The sequence below is a fragment of the Stegodyphus dumicola genome, chromosome 1, assembly GCF_044657685.1.
Source record: "Stegodyphus dumicola isolate Sdum_Otavi_A_Nest chromosome 1, ASM4465768v1".
Lineage (NCBI taxonomy): Eukaryota > Metazoa > Arthropoda > Arachnida > Araneae > Eresidae > Stegodyphus > Stegodyphus dumicola.
Window position 1 is genome coordinate 79,106,420 of NC_140768.1, and position 19,127 is coordinate 79,125,546.

The 19,127-nt window shown below is 33.3% G+C and overlaps 1 protein-coding gene across 1 annotated transcript in view; it reads right to left on the minus strand.

Annotated features, from left to right (window-relative positions):
- Window positions 1-18,901, minus strand: part of LOC118190429 (uncharacterized) — a 41,919-nt gene extending 23,018 nt beyond the window's left edge. Inside the window, exon 1 of the mRNA XM_035361133.2 lies at window positions 18,608-18,901. The gene's annotated coding sequence lies outside the window, so the exon portion shown is untranslated. The remainder of the gene's footprint in view (window positions 1-18,607) is intronic.
- Window positions 18,902-19,127: the final 226 nt, after the last annotated feature.

A 19,127-nucleotide genomic window follows, 5' to 3' on the forward strand; every position in this document is an offset into this window, starting at 1 on the left:
TTAAATCTCATAAATCATTAAAATTAGATTAAAAGATTTGAAAATAAAAATTAAAGCTTTAAATTTAAAAATAAGACCAAAATTTGCTGAAAAAATAGCTCACGAAAGAGATCGACAGATTTCAATGCGTGAAGCTTTATAAACAGAGAATGCTTTAGAAATAATTAAAAAACTTAATATAACATTAAAATAATTAACTTTGTTTCTGTTATACACGAAATATCTCTTTTACATTTTTAAAACATTATTTCCTTTGATTATTTTAGAGAATTAATTGTCAACTAATTTATTATTCATTCATTCATTTATTTAATTTTGTTATAGTTTTCAATATCTATCTTTGTAATTAATTCAATTCGTAATTTTATTAATATAATGGTATTAAACCTGGCATGCAATATTTCTACCTCAATATTAAAAAAAAATGTCTTGAATAGGGTAAATCTGTAATGCAAATCGATAATCGCCGTCGCTGATTCTTGGCCAAAATAATCAGCTCCGCAGAAAACCAAAATTTAATCCTGAGGATTAGATTTTCTTTTAGGATTTATTGTATGTCGACACATAATGATATCTATTTAGTATAGATTCTTTTCCATATTGATCTTAAGAAGAATGACACTGCAGGCAAACTTACCAAGAAGAGATCCTAAGACACTGACTTTTTTATTTGTTAACTTTCCAGGAAACTTTTGCAGCGACTAAAATATGTAAACTTTCAGCACCGATAATCCGTTCTCCTAACTTATGATTAACAACCCAGAAAAAATTCGAAAGTTTGTCACAGATTTCTTAGGCAAGGGAAATAACAAGCTCGTTCATTCAAGACTGTGCAGTAGTTAAGAGAAGAATCTTAAATTCTTTAATAGACTAAAATATCTCTTAAACTGTCTTGATGGCATGAATACTCAGAAATATCATTTACAATCCTTTATTATCTTATGCTAAATTAGATTTTAATGACCTAATACTCAATGCTTGTAAAATATTGGACGCAGCAAAATGAATGCATTATTGGAATGGTCTCGAGTCAATCTAACCAGGAGTTACTCAGCTGATAAATGATGCCTCATTCACTTGAAGAATTACCGAGCAGGAGCAGGTTACCTCTTATCCTGCTTTAAAGCCTGCCACCCTTCTTCCAGAATATAATTCTTTATTTGTTTAAAAAACATACAATGTAGTTATCGTGTTATGGTGTTATAGATTAGATACTGAAACGGCAAATATCTACAGAAATGAAACAGTAATAGAACAATATCAGACTCATGCAAAAAATTATAACGAAAAAAAAACAGTTATTAAAACGGTTTCTTTATCAAAATTAATTTTATGCAGCATTATGAGTAAACCGGAGAAAAAGAAAAAAAATTACGCAAAACTGTTCAATGACGGGGGGAGAAGGGAGGGAAACAAAAGTCAAAGATTTTGGGCAATAGGCAAAAGTGATACAGATATTAACAGTTGGGTTTAAAATAGATGCATTAAAATGTGCTGTACTTGTAACAGTATTTTTGAATTGAATTAAGAAAGGATGTGAAATGCATTATATTTTATTTCATAAATATCAAATGACTTTTTCACAGTTTAAAAATGTAAATCTGAAACTGAAGATAGGTACTTTGTGCTATATGCTCAATAGCGCTAATTTCATTTATTAGTTTTATAAGGTATTTTCCCCTCCTTTCTGCATGCGTTTGTGGTGTAACAGTATCACACTCGGGCGTATTCGAGAGGACCAGGTTCGAGTCCCGGCGAGGCACTGCACATTTTTCACGTCTCCTGCTATCAAAAATCCTAATGATTTTACAGTGGTGCGCGAACTAAAAAGGTGGTGGATGATGATTCTTCACCACCAGGATTTGGCGATTGGGTCCCTTAATTCCCAATGGCCCCTTAAAAGAGGGCTTATATAAGGTATTTTCTCCCTAGTTTCTGCATGCCTCCGTGGTGTAACGGTAGAGCACTCGGCGCGCATCCAAGAGGTCCGGGTTCGAGTCACGATGAGGGCATTTTCATCGTGACTTGAACCCGGACCTCTTGGATGCATATCTCAGGTCTCCTCTTTAAAGTAATAATATAAAAAAAAACCTAATGTCTCTACAGTCTTTTTCTTATTCATTCTTAGATTATTTAACTCAGAGGTAAAATGTTCTAAAATTATGGAATGCAAAAATTTACAAATAAAGACCACTACAATTTGCTAATACATATTTTCTTAAGGGTGCTAAGAACTTTCAAACTGGCAGAAAATAATTATAAAGTATCACATAACAGTAAATTCAGACAGGTAAGAATAATTATTACCAAGTGTTAGGGAAAGCAAATGTGTCATCCTTAATATATTGGCACTTCATCTTCGACAGGCAAATTCACTATCACTGTAAAAGTACTACGAATAATAGAATATTGGAAATCTGATTTAGCCCTTTATTTTAATATCTGAACAAAATTTTAATGCATGAAAACAAAACAACTATTTTCATTTCAAAAGAATTAATTCTTGTCAAAGAAACTGTTTTCTGTTTGGAATTAAAAATACAAACTTATTTAGCATACAGCAATAATGTGGATTAAAATTAACATAGAAAATTAATTATTTCTTCTTGTTTTAATCGTCAATTCTAATAAAAAAATAATAGACAAAAAAAAAAAAAAAAAAAAAAAAAAAAAAAGGCAAATTTTCAGTATCCCAGCATCTTAAGAAATATTTTCAGTAGCAAGAACAATATTTTCTTTACAGGATTATTAACCTTGTACCAATAAAACAAGCATTTCTCATCTAAAAAAAGTATTTGTAGCACATCTGATTGTAGCCATGCGTACATTTCTAAGCTTTCAGTACGTATCTAAATACTAAAACAAAGAATTCATTGCCTTTAAGCTTTGGAATACGGAACTCATAAAAGATGGTTAAAACATACTTTTCATGTTTTTAACCACCCATCATGTACATTAGAATAGAACTAAAAAAAAAAAAAAAAAAAAAAAAAAAAAAAAAAAAAAAGAAAGAAAGATATATCTTTTTTAATGTATTATTATTATTATTCCTATTACTATGTTAAGCATGATCTTAATATAATCTTTTGTTTACTCAGGAAATCATCAATGATGTGTAAAATTTGCTCGATAAATTTACTGTGTAGTAACAGAAAATACACAAAAAGCAAAACTAGAACGTAAGAATTAAAACATAAAGCGATTTTCATTTTCAATTAAATTATTCAGGTAGATAAAATGAAAAGCTAATATGGCGAGCTAAATATTTATAGGAATTCTCATTCTGTTACATGATCATACATTTTATGAGCTTTCGCTTGTATCCTAATTCTGATGTGTAAGAAAATAACGGTGACCACATTTCTTCCAATTGTAACCACACGGCTCAATGAGCGCCAGCTAACATCCGCCGGAAGAAACACCGCCAAAAAAGACAATAGCTTTCAGTCGATGTACGGAAGTCATGAACTAAGGATGCTGTTCCCCGAAATATATTTTGCAACCTAAATGTGTATTTAATGTAATTAATAAATGTGTCCTAGTAACGTAAAATTAATTTTATTTTTGATAATATATTTAATTGTTACAGTTGAAAATATTTAATTAATTTATAACATATCGAACTGAAAATTATAAATATTTAGCTATAGTAACTAAAATGGGAGTTATTATAATTCATAAAAGATATTTCTAACGTCCTCTATTACGCACCACGATACAAAATCATTAGGTTTGCTTATAAAATTTAGAGGATACTTAATTTTCGCCTTCAGATTGTCCTAATCATCATATTCATTTGTTCCAGTTTATTCATTATTAAGACTAAAACAGTGTCCATTGAAAACCAAATTTATTTGCTTTTAATCAGAGCATATAACATTTCTATTTAAGAAAATAAAAAGATAAATTATATTTCACTTCATTATGATGGGTAATGAGAATAAAAATAAACGTTTCAGAAACCAAATTAAACATAGCACCTACATTTATCTATTATGTCAAGGTGAAAAATCGGGAGCAACTTTAAATCTTGACCGAAATCATTCCAGCATATTTTTCCCCTTCCTTTTTTTGCATCCTGAAGATTTCCTACATACTAAACTGTCTGTTCCGTGATGTTCGCAGTGAAGCGCGACGAACGGTATAGCGACCTAGACAATATACGAATTACAACCTTTTTGATTACTTTGCTTCGCTTTCTTTGCTTTTTTCCACTTGAGTTCTGCCACAAGGTTTATCTTAAATTTCAAATTATTAAGCACGTACTTTTAAATAAAACTTGTGGTCTACTTAAATTGGTATTTATTAAGCCTCGTTAGATCTATTAAGGAAATAGAACAATTAGAGCAATGACCGTAAATATTGTTTCATGTATTATTAATACCCTGTAATGCTTCCTTATTTTAAAAATTAGGTTTAAAAGTCATTTAATTTAAATGTTAATTAATGTCAATAAAAGGTTAATTGGCCTCTTTTTTTATAAAACCATTACTATTGAAATTCCAGCCTTCATTTTGTGTCCTTTCCTGTGTAAGGGTAACATAAAGAAACCATAAAATTTTTATTACTGTTATAAATATTTGCATTTTAATATAGGAAATATGGAATGGATTTCATTCATTAATATTAATCTTTTTTAACTTAAAAAGATAATATGTGTGGGTACACTCGTCTGAACACTTGATATTCTAAATATAAAATGAAAAAAAATGAAAATATTTATAATAAGCAGAACATGGCGAATTCTGGAAAATTTCTAGATTTGAATAGGATGCTTGTAGTAGAATTTATGAAAAGAAATCACAGCAACTCTTAAAATACTATGAATCATACTTTTTTGATGTAATTTTTTTTTAATACTGCATTGCTCTAATTTTAAGTGGTTTTTTTTATCCTGGCAAAGTAGGATATTTTTCTGTAACGCACTTGACAGTATTTATTGAATTTTTTAAAAATATATTTAGCAAGTAGTTAGTCTGTTGTAAAAAGAAATGATGTCAACTTAGCATATATATCCATTTATTGCTCTTCAGTTAATTATTTAAGGTAAATGAATATTTGAATAATGAATATATTATTTGTATAGTTTTTTTTTTAGGTATTAAACTGGGATTTGTAAACAAAGATCAGACTGGAATTCCTTTTTAATCTTATGATCAAAAGAAATTTATCCTTAAATGTTTTGGTGAACAACATCGTCCTGGTTTGCGAGGATTACGAACGATGGATTATCGGAAGAAATGTATCGCCATTGTAGGCGTTTTTATTGCAAGGAATAAAGGAAATTGTAGGGTTATTATTATTTCAAGGTGTAGCGTCATTAGGTTCTTTTGAAGCAAAGATGTGAAAAAGTGCAATGAAAACAGGGACTAGAACCCTGGACCTTTCGAATACGCGTCGCGTATGTTTGAGCACGTAGGGAAGGTTTTTGATGCTGGAGACTTGGAAAATGAGGAATGCCCTCTCCGAACTTGAAACCTGAACCTCTCGAATACGCATCGAGTATGCTTCCAATTACACCACGAAGGCACGTGGAAAAGACGAAGAACTGCTTTATAAAGTAACAATTTATTTATAATTTTAGGTTTACTATCACTTCTCTTTTCCGTTTCTTCACCAAAATGCAAATCAGTTTAAGAGTATTTAAGTCGACGATTTTGAATTGTAGGACAGAGCGTGTTTTTGCCTTTCGAGGCCACGTTACTAGGTTTCTCTACTGATAAGATTGTAATTCTTCGGCTTTGCGTTATTGCTACCGACATTTAAATTGTTATGCCAGTGAGAAGTTTTGAGCCACATTCACATTAAATCAGCTATATAGTCTTTGACTGCTTAGTTTTAAATTTGAATTTGACTATTGCTTTAAGTTTCATTACCACAAGTATGGTTGTTTTTTAAGCACGAGACGTGCGTTTACCTTCAAGTACTGATTTAATAAAAAGTTTGTTTTAAACCTTTTCAAGACCCTGTTGTTATTTCAGACAATAAGGTAATTGGCTCCAAATCTGTTACAAGTTTGTGCTTCCAAAGAAAACCAAATTATATAAACTAAGCTTTTAAAGTAAAAGAAAGATAATAACCCTATATCGAAATTATTCTTTTAGATTCCGTATGTCAATTTTCAAAGGATTAGTTATATTTCAAATATGCAAAACACGTATTTAATAGGGAATTCTGGAGCATTCCTTTAACTAAACAATGCAGTGATCATAAATAATGCTGTTTTAATGGTCACTTGCGTGTAGACAGATGCGTGCTTATACGTTTAATGCGTTTTGGTTTGGCAGAGCGATTAATTGCTCAGTCTAACGTAGGATCAGTGGACAAAAAAAATTATGTATATATATAACGCAGCTTGGGGAAGGTGGTCCTATTTAATTCACAGTTTCTGCTGTATATGTGTTGTTTTCACGGTTAGGCACGTATGGAGATAAAGTCCAGCGAAGCATGTGTGTCCGTTTATCTAAATTTACTTCGAAGTTCAAGCACCATGGCCAACAAATAAATGGTTAGTGCAACACATGGCAAAATTTCTCCTTCTCCCCTTCCCCATGAAAGAATATGCCCTCTGAAAGAAAAGAATTTGGTTAACGAATTTATTAACTTAAAAAACAAACAAAGGTAAATTTTTCTTGTATTTCTTGTCTTGTGAGAGTCGGGAGTATATATTATAGATTCAAAATTTCCAAAGCATACGTTTCAAGTTAAAACCTGTAACATGCATTTTGAATTCTTATTCGTTAAATGCTATTTTATTAAAAAAAATTTTCACGACTCTTAAAACAACTACCTACAGTTTCTTTCCTTTCCTATGAAAAACATTCGAAGACTGTCTCTCCATGGGCGCTGCTAATTATACCAGTGAAACTGGCGTAGAGACATTAGGATTTTTTGGAAGCAAAAGAGATGAAAAATTAGCAACCTCCTTCGCCGAGAATCGAACCGCGGACCTCTCAATTACGCGCTGAGTGTGCTGACCACTACACCTCGAAGGCTCGCTAAGAAGGCGGGAAAAATACCTTATACTGGTTTAGACTTTTGTCATATATAGAGAACACAAAAAAGTTTCATTAGGGCGGCCTTCACGAGAATGAAATCTCTTTGCCAGTATTTTTCGGCTACTGGGTCTATACGGAGATAAAAAAATTGCATGAGTATTCCATAACAGCGTATAAGATGCTCGTCACTTGCTAGGTGCAGTGTGTTGAATTACCTCTCTGTGGCATTGGCATTTTTTTTCCTGCTTAATTTGAAAGCTTCAGAAAGTGACATGTATTTCAGCAAATTACGAAGAACATTACAATTACTTTTATTGCACTTTCATTATCATCGAGATCTTGTCAGCTTAGATTATGCGGCATGATCGCCATAATGGAAAATTCTTACTATAAGTATTTTGCCTATTTAATTACATATTTTTCTTAGTCATGAGCATTTGGGTTAGCACTATTTTCATTATAGACAAGTGATTGGTAATTCTAGAAAATCTGAAAATGGGATACCGTTTAAAGAAATTACTACTTGATTTGTTTCTGTTGTTCCTTATGAACGCAAAGAAACGTGTGTAAATGTAAAAAACGTGTTTTAGAATTATTATTCAACTAAATATTATTCTACATGTGTACAGAAACTTTGAAACATAATACTTTTTTAACTCATATAACAATAATTTTTTAAATCATCATTTTGATCTCGATTCTGTCATTATAAAAAAAACCTGAGAATGGAATGGTGAGTTTTGTTTGTACTGCCTGTCTTTCGTCACATATCACTTCAGTGTCAATTATGTTTTTTAAGCATGATTATATTAATCCTTATTAGTGTATTTTATTTAGTCAGAGGACTGCATTTTGAATTTCTACGAATTCTAAAAACTAATAAATCATTGCTTGGGAATTGTATTTGCTACAATTTTCTTATGAGAAACATCGTCTGTTGAGTTCAACACGTATTTTATTTTGTTATTCAAAAAATGATTGCTCTTAAAATAAAATATATAATTTTACAATTCTTTTTGTATTGCTAGATTCCAAAGCTCAGTGATACTCCGGGGGGGTAGGAAAATCATGACTAACGTCACGAGCAGCACTGTCTATCGAGAGGTGTAGACATCCTCCCCACACTAATCAATTTCAAAAGGTATAAAAAGCTGCACCGTCTAGTTACTTTCTTGCAATCAACACGCAACATGCTTGGCCTGCATTTTCCATCGCGGCCTTCGATTACTCTTTCAACAAAGGCCTCGTATGCCAAGACTTTACGTCCCTTTTAGACCATCCCCTCCAAAATGTATGCAACAAATTTTACTGCATCCTATAATTTTTGTAAATTTCGCATTTTCGGCTTCAGGTTTTGATGGCAATGTTTGTTATTTGTTTTTGACCAACTAGAAAATGACTTCGAAATCCTCATTTCCTGGCTCATACACTTCGCATTTTCGGCTTCAGGTTTTGATGGCAATGTTTGTTATTTGTTTTTGACCAACTAGAAAATGACTTCTTCGAAATCCTCATTTCCTGGCTCATGCACTAATATTTGAGTTCAGAGCGGCTGTTCAGGGCGGTTTCTACCCCTACTAATGCAGTAGAGAGTGCTTTCTCATCCAGAAAAGAAAGAGCAAGTGATTATCTAAGACATCTTTCAGTTAATCTTATTAAACGACATCATTTATTTAATTTCTTCACCAAGCCGCACATGGCGCATTACATTTCCAGGCAGTGCCGTTTGTAGCATAAAAATTTTGGACTGTATTAGTTGTTATGGTATTCCGAAGCGAGGCCACTTTTTTGTTTGCGGGGTGAAAGACGATGGCGTTGTCAATATAGATGACGTGAGGGTGTTCTCGTGACCGATAAACTTCTGCAATGCCATCATGAACTTATCAGTTGTCAGGCACGAAACGAGCTCCAGATCCAAAGCTTAAGAGCTTGAACACGTGTATAGCACAATATACACTGCATTCAAAGGCTGTGTACTGCGTACAAAGAAAAGACTCGCAAATTCTAATTCAGTTATAGTGAACGGTGTGGAGAGTGTAACTCTTTCTGGCGGCAGTAGAGCTTCTGTTTGGTTGCCCGGTAGCGCTTGTGACAGTTTACAAGGAAAGCACTTTCGAAGTATCCGTTTAGTGACATCACGATCTCGCATGATCCAATAATTAGAGCGTAGTTCTGAAAGAACTATTCGAACACTATGTGATATAGATGGATAAGCGTAGAGTGAATCAGAAGGTGAACAAAGTAATGAGAGCCATCAAATAACAGATAATGACGTATGTTCGGAGATGCTAGTGCAAACTGAAGCCTACCTCCTAGCCGGTGTAGCGAATCTCAAAATTTGGACACTTCTCAAAAGTAAAGGTTTCATTTGCTATTTTTCATTTTTTCTGCCTCTAAAAAAATCCTAACGACTCTACAAAGTCATAAACGCTATTTTGAATGTCTTGAGGAAATGTGTCTTCTGCAGTATTCAGATTGATACCTAAAGCTTGCATCACAATTTTAAGCTCATCACCTTTTTGTTTTCAACTATTTTTGAGTGTTTGTGGTCCACTTAGCTAATGGCAAAATAATAAGAAACATTAAATCTTGCGTTTCGGGATAAAAAGTCGTGGTCTTGTCTTCAAAATCCACTTGCAAAATAAATCATATATAAAGGTGTTCTTTTCAAGCTGTTTTGCTGCTGTAGGATAAGTGCTTAGATGCATAGCAGCCAGTTTGCGCAAAGTAACAGACAGGGAAAAGAGATTTGAATTTAATGCAAAAGATAGTCGTTAAAAACTATGAAGGAAAAACTTCTTTAAGAGTTCTTTTGCTGTCAGTATTTGTGTTCTGTTCTGAACCATAAATTTTGAGCCGTGTCTTTGCTTTCTTCAGTTGCAAGAAATCTTGACTTTTATCATATGTGATTGTTTGTTTGTGAAGCTGAAATCGTAGTAACGTAGACAAGATGCCTGGAAATAAAATTAGGATCGTGTTCAAGGGTTTCATTTAGAGAAGGATTTCCTTATGTATGAGAAGACGCATCAAATACTATGGATCGTTTTATTTATCCGTTTTTCTACTTTCAAACTGCATAGTGAGGAATATAGTAATGTTTAGAATCTTGGACAGTAGTATTATGGACAAATATGACTTGATTCTTGTCAATATAGTCTTGCATGCATTCCATATAAACATGCTCTAAATCTGGATTAACAGATTTTCTGTATAAGATATGCAAATGCTTCGGGGTCGCATCATAATTGTTGGAGGATAGGGTGACATCTTGTTCCCATGGCAACTGCACAACTCGACATCCCTATGTTATTTTGTAGGAAATAAGAAAACATTTCAAATTATTGTATCATTAGCGGACATTTCTTTATCTTGAAAAAAACATTGAGGCCAATGGTTTCTAAATCCCCATATCTTCTAATATCTTCATCCATTTTTTGTGTAGCAATTGATGTATAAAACATTATAAATTATGGATAAGGGAGTAATAGTAGTTTGGGAACGAGAACTGATAATAATCCTAACAAAAATCGAAGGCACCGTGCCAAAGGTTTCCTTTAATTTGACATGCGGCTCGGAGTTGACAGCTCTCCAGCAAAAATCTGCACCAATCAACACTTCAATAGGTATGTTCTGTGAAGTGTTATAGAGATAAGCAAGTTTCAGTTTCTTTTTAAGAGCAAAAAGTGCAATATCTAATTTTGCAGTGAGATGATATGCATAAATGTTACTGCTTTCAAATGCCTCTACGGTGACTATAGATTATTCTAAATGCCAGATAGTTCAAATTGCACTCGACGTCTTGGGTTTTTAGTACTTGAGGAAGACTCAAATGTTCTAACTTGCAGTGCATCCGAACTGGAAGTTTCAGTAATAACCTGTAGTTTCAGTATGTCTATCAAACCTCAATAGACAAAACTGAACTGGCTTCCATCACCTAAATTGCATTGAATTAATTTAGTAATACCCGGTGGATCAGTGATGTATATTCGAGCAGTTTGTAAATGAGCAAAGCTAGAAAAAAATACACCTATTTGATTAGAGTACATAACGGGAGGAATTGGAATGGAATTTGGATTTTTACAGATTGGAAGATGATACCCTTTTTGCATTTGATGCAAAAAGCTTTTTCCTTGCGCACACAATTTTTAAAACTATGTCCTGGATTAGTCAGAAGAAACACCTACCAATACTCTTTAGTTTTAACATAAGCGTGTCAATTCAGTTATATTTTCACAGTTTTCAGGCCAGTGTCTTTTAGTATCATAGAATGGGCAAAATGGTGAAGTTTCCTTTGAGTAACTTTTTAATTTTAGCGTTAGTTTCAGAGCTGCCGTAGAAGAATTAAATTTATAATTAAGTGTTTTCTCACTTCTTATCGCTTCAGCTAAGCAGCTTCTTCCACTTCTGCGAGAAACTGCCAAGTGAAGTAATATCCCCTTCGGAAATTTTTCTTCTTTTAGCTTGAAAAGCCGTCTTCTAAACATGTCATCAGAAAACGCACTAAAATTTTGGGTGCTAAGACATGACTGTATGCTTTGATGTTTTCTTCTAATACACTAAAAGCCTGCAGCCTTTGATTGCATTTCATTCAAGACTATAGGTCATGGATGCCATAGTGGCGTAATATTTTTCAAAAACTCGAGGTAAGCTTGTATTATTCTACTTTTATTACCACATTTATTAATCATTTTTATAATTTCTAAAGTGTCTGTGATAAAACTTATCCCGTCCTCGGTACATATTCTAAATAACCGCGCAAAAATAGGTGTTTATCAATGGCTGAAAGATTAGCGTTCACAAAAGATTAAAATTTTTCCATCCCTACAACCCCACAGAATGGTCAGATTTAACTGACGGTAATTGCACAGTATAGGAATGAGAAATGGACGTAGGAGGACTTAGGAGCAAATTAGAAGTTGGAATGTTATTAGCAGCAACAGATACGACATTCTAAATAGCTTTACATGCTTTAGAAATAGAGAGTTTGGCACTGTGTGTATACTCTTCATATTGCAAAATGTCAGATTCACATTCAATATCGGAGAGTAAATTATAAACACTGCTGTCCATTATTTTAATTTCATTCAAGAAATGCGAATGTCGATCACAAAAATATTCTAAATTATATATATATATATTTTTTTTTACATCTTTGGAACTATTATCACTAGCGTCTATCAATCTCGTAACAAAGAGAGTAATATTTACTCTAACGTCTTCCGTCTTCGTTTAAGAAGCATAATACCACCCATAGCTCACCTTGGAACGACACTTCAAATGCATATGTAAGGAGAAAAAAATTTAAAAAATATCACTAAAGTAAAAGAAAACTACTCTTGCCTCCAGTTTGAGACAAAAGGTGCTTAAATGTTCAAAATCATGCATCTATCAAGCTTCGGCCTGAGAAGTTGCGTGTATATACATAATTTATTCCGTTATTCAGCTTACAACTGTGCCGCCCAACCGGCATAGTGGGTTAGCTTCGCTAACTACCGTGCCGAAGGGCCCGGGCTCGAATCCCAGACAAATATATAATGTCCTTGCGGCGTGGGGGCACTCTAAATATGCGAAGAGCCAAAAGTCCTCTCGAGAGGTTGGCGGTAGGAGAAGAAGGGTGAGAGACCCTCGGAACCGTCCCCCCTCCGAGGTGCTCTCCATCATAATTGGGAGCGGGACTGAGCTAAATCACACTGTCACCTGTATGGCGGTCAAGGCTGTTGCCAACGGCAGGCGTAAACTTGCGCTCTTAGCCACGAGGAATTTCGTGAGCTTGGTCACACAAGTGAGCATTAGGAACAACAGCACAACTTACAACTGTTCTAAACATAAAACATTACGTTCTGCAATTTTATTGTATTACCAGGTTTTTAAAGTTTAGAGAAATTCCGCTCGTAGAAAAATTGTGAGTATCATCTTTACGCTGAATTAAAATTTATAACTAACTGTTTGTTAATTTTTTACAAAACTAATGATTAAAAAAAACTCTAACAACCTTAAGAATAGAGTACTAATAATTATCCTATTATTAGCCTTTAAGTTAGGTCATTATATTTTAGGGTCCTTCTCGTTTCTCTTAGTTTTCTCTGAATTTGATATTTACTTTCCTTTTGCGATGTGCAAGGTTTTTGAACTTCTATTTACAGAATAACTCTTTCATGCGTATGAATATTCCAATTGTTGCTCTTTATTAAAGAAAGTTTCTAACCGGAAAATCCTAGCAATGTCGGCTTCATTACTCATTTGATCATTGCAGATATTGTAATAAAGAATTTCATTTACTGAATAAGAAACTGGGATATGTTTAGAAGAGTTTTTATCGTCTAATTCGTGAGCGTAGTTTCCGATTTTCTTAAGTGGACCGATGAAGCTTTTCAAGAAATGAAGTTTTGTAAGCAATGTTTTAAGCGTTGACTGTTTAATGTTAAATGGATAACGCGATTTCAAAAAATATATTATAAAAATTGTGTTTATGGAATCTGCTCTGTTTACATACTGCATTGGATTACTTAGTTTATGTTGTTCAACACAGTTTTGCATTATATTTTGCAAGAATGTAGTAAAAAGACTTAAAATTTTAAGGAAAGTATTTCAAACACTAAGAAACTAGCCAAATTTATTAATGATTTATCAGAAATATTTTATGTTACTAAAAGGAAAAAATGTGTTTTCATAAATATGGGATATAGAGTCATTAAAGGTAACTCCATTAAATTTCCTCAATAATTTCTGGTCACATTTTTGCATTGTCTAAAATCAAATTAACATTTCCTCGCACTATAAAAAATAATAAAGACACATCATACTTCTCTGAAATGTCTGTTTCAATTATTTATTAATTTTAAATCATGAAAACAATTTTAAAAAAATCTAAATTTAAATTTCTATCTTGGTATTCTATGCAATATGCAAAGAATTTTGTCCTTCATACAGATTTTCATTACTTTTCTTCGGCCCACCAGCGGCCGAGTGGTAAAGTCAGTGAAAACTGGTAGTTCGGTCCGAGGTTCGAATCCCGCTAGCGGGCTGGCTGCATGGCCGTTTTCGGGGTTTTCCCCATGTGTAACGTGTATATGAGCCAGTTTCCCTTAGAAAGTCCTCTACGAAGGCCCTCCACTTACGCAGACATCCCTCCACTTACGCAGACATCCCTCCACTTACGCAGACAGCCCTCGTGTGGTCTGCCATAATTAAATACACCAACACCATTACTTTTCTTCCTTTTAATTTTGTTTAACTTACAAGTTGTAGCAACTGATAAATCTGAGTTTCAAATCTTCTCCCTCTAAAATTTGTAGGGTTTCCCTTATTTTGCATAACAAATTTATTTTAAGGTTGATACCTTTACTGAACTTCTCAACTTCCCCTCACATTTTCTCGCCAGCATGTAAATTTAAAGTTAAGTTGTAGGGATTTATATTTATTTAACTAACAAGTTAAAATTTAATTTTAAAAACTTTCCTAGAAGTCTTCATTCCCCTAATTGTCAGTGACAAAATAGTTAAATTTTGTAGCGCGCATAGAAGGAATGCAAATTTCTACTTTGAAGAAAGTATTTAAAAGCGGAGTTTCGGTAGGAAAAAAGAGAGAGTTAGGCTCTAGCCGCCACCCCTGCCGTAGATACGTTTGCTTATTGCTGGTTCAAGTGGCTTAAATTGCATTTATTTGCTGCCACTAGCTTCGAAGGGGGTTTAAGTTACGGGATCTCGCTGAGCCCTGTAGTCTAGTTCTATCGTTTGTTAAATATCTTCAAATTTTAGTTTCGTTACTTGATTTTCAGTTACCGCCCAAGCAGAGGCGAAGTTTTTTAGCGTCGATTTGACGCATTGTAAATTTTCAAAGATTGAATAAAGGGTACTTTAACCCTTCTCTTGTATAGTTTCCTGCTACCCCAGTTTTATTGCAGAAGTTTATCTACTGGACTCTACAAAGTGAAGTGAGTATTTAAACGGGTGAATCTCTGAGTTTATTCAGAGCGTGTTTTCGCTAGCCAGCTCATGTTTCGTTGCTATTTCGCGGTTACGCTGGTAAGACTCTCGGCCATTCCGGATTTTCATTATGCCTGTTAGTTTTTTTTTTTTTTTTTTTTTTTTTTTTTTTGAATCAACCCGTTAGGCGTAATTTAACGTGCTAAACCCAGCACTATTTTAAATTTTGATTTGAATTATTCTACGTTTCAGTTACACCGCAAGTTGACGGTGCCATTGTAAAGCACGAATATCGTGTCTTTCTGTTAATTATTTGACTTAAATAAAGGGTTACTTTTCCTTCTTTTGTGCTGGTAATTTATTCACGCTTGTGCGAGAATTCACCAGGTTCATTGTAGGATCTAATTCAGTTTATGTAGAATATCAGAGACAGATCTTACAAATTAAACTAAATAATTTACACGAGTACACCAAACTATACCTTACATTTGCGAAATAATTCTTAATCACTTAGGTACTTCCTAGTCGACGTTTTTTACAGTTTATATGTCCGATATTTAGTCTCATAACCTTGCAACTTATAGAAAAGTATTGTCACACAATTTCTTTAATGCAGCATAAAATAACACCTTCAAAGTGTAACCCATGCTCGATCTGAGAACATCTGATTCTGGGTAGCAGTCACTGTTCAGTAAAGGATCAGTTTCAATTTCATCTAATTTAAATTATTTGAGCAGAAGCCTAATATCATTACTTACCAGTTATTCTTTCCCAATACCCCTTTAATACCTACTGAGCAAACACTTAAGATAAGTACCTGGAGTGTTTCGTCGGAAAAATACTCTATGAGAAGATAAGAGAAAAAGCCGAGGAAAGAAAAGAGAAATTCAAGAGAAAATATCAAATGCTGTGAAGATGATATGAATTATTTAAATTGAGAAATTAATTAGAAATGTTACTGAAATGAAGTCAAAACAGAACCCGAATATGTGCATAATGCAACAGATGAGCACAGTTATTACGCCGTGCATTATGACGAAAATCCGTATTATATTAAGAAAGCACAAAAGCATAACGCAGTGAGTTTGTATTAAATGTTTCAAAAGAGGAACCTGTAATGCGAGAAGTATTAAATTCTGTATCTTTGGTGCATATTCTTATTTTCCTGCTTTCTTAATTTTAGGCTTTCTGATGATCTGTTTTGGAGAGTAAACATAAACAGAACGTTTCAAATGTAGATCTAAAACACTGAATAGATCCTGGAACCCCCTGCAAAAGTGGTGAAGAAAAATGTGAGAGAGAGAGTGGAGAAAAATACCTCTGCTAACTGTAAAAATTCTCTTTTTATCTTGAAAATCAAAGTCCAGAATCAGGAATCTGTCTCAATACTTGTGTAATAAGCATTTTTAAAACCGTCTAGACGGTACAGTGGTTAGGGGAGCCTACTGAGGTACAGAAGAGCTGAGTTCGAGTCCCGAAGAAGCCATGGATGTTTGCAAATGTATAGCGACTTTGCGGCATGGGGGCACTCTAAATATATGAAGAACCGAAAGTTTTCTCGAGAGGTTGATGATAGGGAAAGAGGGGTGGGAGACCCGTCTTCCCGGGGTGCTCTTCATCAAAACTGGGAGAGGAACTGAGCGACTGTAATCAGTATGGTGTTCAAGGCTCTTGTCAACGACAGGCGCAATTTTGCCCTTCTTGTCACGATGAATTTCGTGGGCTTGATCTGATGTTACTGTCAGGCAAGTGAGATAAGTTACATCACACACAACATCATTTTTAAAACATAAGGCAAATTTATTCGGAAAATGCCCCTAAATCTACACTGTGGTGGTGGTGAAGACGTTAAAATTATAAATGTCTTTCTTCTGACTAGTCTCTAGAAGACGGTAAAATCACGGTAGCATCGATACGTGTTGAGAATTTCACGCGCATAATGATCTTCAGTCATTTAAAAGAAACAGAAAGTCACTTAAGTTTCTGAATTTTCTTTCTTCTTTTTTATAGTATATTGTATTTCTTTTCAAAAAGCATCAACAACCTTTGTGCAATTTAGGTTGGGGAAGTGAAACAACAAAAGTCGACAGTATATGTTGGAAAATTTACAAATATAACCCCATTTTTGTTTGACTTCTCCGACAGCCTTCATGTACTTAACATCAGCCTTGCTTTTTTGACCTTCTACATACAGTATCACATTAGATATTGCTAGCCCGGAAAATGACAGTATTCCTATTTTGAAATCTGTTTCCGATCACACATAACGCTTTTGCTGTCAAATTGAAAAATCCCAAATAAAATCTTTTCAAGTCGGAGACTACCTGCATTAATCTTGTTTTCGTAGAAAATCGCTATAAAAAACATTCCTCTTTATAATCCCTTAATACCTTATGCCTTTTGTAATCGTTAATGCCTGTAGTGTACATTAAATATTTAAAATAGTCATATATTTATTAACTGCTATAACTGCGCATTTCCTCGATTCTGAAACGCATCTTTATTAAGAAAAAAAAATCTAAAAAAACAATTTAGGGTCGAATACCTTTTCTAGTCTATACTGTGCCAATTATACCGTTAACCAACTTTTTTACTGTAATTTGACCTTCACTCAGCATGTAAGGGGTACATCAAAATTACATTTAAAAAAGTCTGAAAGGCTCAGATTTTAATGGTCATCCAAAAGGGCTCTTTTAAAGTTTGATATATTTTATCAACATAGATAAATCAGCTGGAAGAGCGGAACATTTTACAGAATAGTAGAGGAATATGTATATTTCGTATATTCATCATCTGTACATTTGAAAAAAGAAAAAAAGTACATATAATGTAATTCTGTAAAATGTATTTAATGGTTTTAATTAGATATATCATGATTAAATGTATTTTTATTTAAGTTAATCAGATTTAAAAGTAATAATCTTCTTAATAACTGTATCTGTTGCTTTTAAATAGCTCAGTTTGTTAATCCATTACAGACAGATTAAATTTGAAAGGTAAATAAATATATTATATTTTGCCGAATGGCAACAGACTCGAATGAAAAGTAGAAACTACGCGTTTACAGTAATTCACCGCAGAACCATATTCTGAGATTAATAGCCCTTTTTGGGCTAAAAAGAAAAAAAAATGAGTACAAGGGTATTGGCTGGAAACCTTTTGCTCTCACCTTTCAGAGAATAGAAAACATCTCTTTATCAGTATTAAAAAAATGGTTATCAATATCATGAAAACTAATCCAATTAAAAATTTTCTATCACAAAAGTTTTGAATGATTCTAAAGTATATACATATAATTATAAGATAATGAAAACAGACCATTTAGAATTTACAATATACTGGATTAGAATCTGACAATGATGTGTCCATGGCTGAGATGAATCAGATTACGGCAATGATTCGGAAGGAAGTGAGGAATAAAATACCAATTGATAAACTGATAAAACTCTTGCTAACAGATAAAAATATGATGATGCAAATGTTTGTTAGCTATATTTTAATCATTTGAAAATTTTTGTTCATTTTATTTTCTTAGGAATGTATGATTTTACATTGATGGTACCAAATTCTGAGACATACATTCCTGTTTTAGAATTGCAAAAGTACAGTGTTTAACAAATCTTAAAATTAGAAGATAAATCATGAATTCCAGTAAAATATGAAATGAAAACATATTGTACTTACTTTAGTCCAAGCAATTTCTTTCCACATGAAATAGCAAAATTAATGAAAATTATTTAATTAACAGAAAACTGTTGAGAAGCTTTCTCGCACATTTCATATTCACGAAAATTTCTCTTCTGTATATATCCCGCAAAATCGGCAGCCGAATTTTTTCGGTGAAGAAACAATTTCGTAATGAAGGTCAAGATCACACAGCGCCACCTACCTGAGAAATTTACTCCTAATGCAAACCTAGTTAATGATGGTTCTATTTTCGGTTTCTTATTTTACTTATTCGTATAAAATGCATGTTCTGTCCCACTTCCTTCGACACACCTGATGGAATATAAAGTACATCACTCCCTTCGTCATCGAACGACTGATATTCGAAAGATATCTTTTTAAATTACCTTCGAAGTGATCTTTTCAAGGATGAGTAGTAATCTGTAATCATCCAAGCAGGATGTGAAATAAGTGAAATGGTGAAAAGAAAATTTCAGCGGATATTTTCTTTTCAGTCAGAAAATTTGTTCTCATTCAG